Source organism: Otolemur garnettii, unplaced genomic scaffold, assembly GCF_000181295.1.
Source record: "Otolemur garnettii isolate 467f Iridium unplaced genomic scaffold, OtoGar3 scaffold00006, whole genome shotgun sequence".
NCBI classification, from domain to species: domain Eukaryota; kingdom Metazoa; phylum Chordata; class Mammalia; order Primates; family Galagidae; genus Otolemur; species Otolemur garnettii.
The window spans coordinates 910,022-912,697 of NW_003852401.1; positions in this window are offsets into that span (position 1 = coordinate 910,022).

The window sequence follows — 2,676 nt, forward strand, 5'->3', positions numbered from 1 at the left end:
AGAAGCAGGTGGGTTGATATAATGGCAGTCTTAAATAGAAAGCTTTATTTATAGCCTTAGCAGAATGAGAAAAGAGCTGGGATAATCAAGAGAGTTCTTCACATTTTAAGGAAAGCTCTACCTTTAATATGCAAAATAGCCTCTAGAAGACAACAAAATGTAAATTTATGTTCTACTAAATTGGGATTAATTATGTTAATTCTTAGGGAAGTGCAAAAAGTAACTGTCCATACTGAAAGGGGTCAAAGATGTTGTGCCTATCTAAAAGGACCCCCACAAAAAAAGCAGAAATTTGTTTGCTTTGTTAATTTTCTTCAGTTTGTTGCACACCTCCTATTCTAAATTGCTTTAATATATGTTTATGCTGCAATATAATCAATACAATCTACAATATCAAATAATCAAGCAGGAGATTAATTCAGACTTGCAAAAAAATTCTTCCATTCTTTACAGCAATGTGTGTCCAGCAACATACTGATCATACACATCCCTGCGTGATAGTAAGAGATTGGCATAAAGTCATGACCAGCTTTGTACAGAGACCAGCTGGGAGAACACATGCTCTTTCCTCCCCAGTTATAATCAGGTGTGCCTTCCACGCCTGGGCTGCTTGATACACAAGACAGTTGTCTTCACATGTTTTTTTCCGTATGGTATGGAGTGTCCCAAATCATAGTTGATTAAAAAGCTATTGTTCATATATACATATATAAATATGTGGGGGAGGGTGGTTTGATTTTTTTTTTAAGTGTTTAAAATGTAACTGTTTTAAAAGTTGATAAGCTTGAGCAGGAGAAAGAAGAAAAACAGAATGTGTATCTGTGTTTTTCCGTTCATGTCTTTTATCAAAATCCTATTTTGGGAATATCCGATAATAGAAAGTTACTAACCATCAACCTAACAAAACTTTTCTTAAAAATGTTTGATAGCCTGTTTTTATTTTCAGAAAACTAGTGCTAATGAAAAAAAATGTATCTTGGTTTAAGTTTGTGTCTCATTGACTATTTTATGAGTTAATTGCTATGGGCATGTTTTTTTTTTTTAAACAAGTGAAAACAAGTTAACTTATTTTATGAATGTGTAAAATAAGTTAAGAAATCATGTTTTCTTTGCTGATGAAAAGGGCTTAAGCATCTGATATCTCCTTTAAATCCACTGACATATTATGAAATGAATAAAAGGTAATTGGAGTTCTATCAGAAAAAATGTTCTTATTGGGAAAAGCAGGCTATGAGTCTCACAAGGATGTGAGACTATTTAAATGGCTTTAGAGCTGTATTGATCAAATAAATAATCTACAAAACTATCAGAGATGAAGCAGATCCAGTGGAATCTGATTCCCATGTGGGCTCAATGGAGACTACACAGGGGGGACTCAAGAGACAGCCTACTGGGTTCTTTGTATGCAAAATTACAAAGGGGTCATAGTTTGACCTGTTGGGTACTGAAATCTCTGTAATATCAACCAAACTATAAAGAGATATTCTACTTTACTGAAGATAAATTCTGTACCATGTGTAAAATTATCTCAAGTTCATTGGACTTAGTTATATAAGTAATGGGCATGACCTTAGGCATGAAATGTATTTAAGCAAGAAAGGAAAGGTTTAGCAAGCCACGCCCACAGAACCATCTTAGGGTATCTTTCTGAGCTAACTTTCCCTCAGCCAACTTTTAATGATTCCAGACATTAAAAGCAGAAAAGCACAAAACATTCAAAAGAAAAAAGTCTTTTGTCTTCAAGTAAATCTGTAACAAGAGAAAAAGAAAGCTGTTTGGTGTTAAAGAGGAAACAAATTGAAAATTTAAAAACTCCTCTTGTGCAATCCTTGTGCTGAGTGAAGAGGCTCTCCTGAGGGAATGATATGCTCAGGTAGCTGTCAAGATCTGTGGTGTCATCTTCACCCCCAGTAGCTCACTAGCTGCCTTCCAATGGTGTGGGGCGGGGCGGGGGTGGGGTGGGAGGGTGGGGAGGTGGAGAAGAAGGAGGAAGCAAAAAAAGCTGACAGTAATGGTACCTGGAAGTCGTATTGTTAGATAAGAAAGCCTGAAATTCACCTTCTGGCAGAAGCAAACCCAAATTCTGAGGTTGCTAGCAAGAAATTCAAAAAAGGCCCCTTTGTGGTTCCTTAATTGCCCAATGAAGACCTTGCCACCAGAGGTATTTTCTGCTCCTTTAGGATTTTCTAGTAATGCCAGAGTAGCTTGGTAGAGTCACATCTCCAACAATGGAACTTCACTTTATACCACTAACCTATATGAGTAAAACAAAGACTGAGTTTCCATAAACATAGTTTTGAATGTATTGTGTATCATCTCTGCCACAATTAGTTTGTCCAGTAATCTCACTGATCAGGAATAAGATGGTTTTAATACATCAAGACTTGTTTGAAATAATAAGAAAATAATGAAGGCAAATCCTTAAATGAAAGCTAAGCAGACTTTTAAATCAATGCCTGGCTTCTGACTCTGTAGCTGTAAAGACATTCTGGTCATGTGCTGCTTCCTAACCTCAGAAGGTTATCATAGGTTGGTGTTTTGTTTTTGTTTTGTTCTTTTTCTCATTTTCCTCAGTCAGGGGCATACTGTCCCTGCTAGGTGGCTGTTAATATTTCTGTGTCATTTGAAATAGTCAGATAAAAATTATGAGCTCTGGCTCCGCACCTGTGGCTCAAG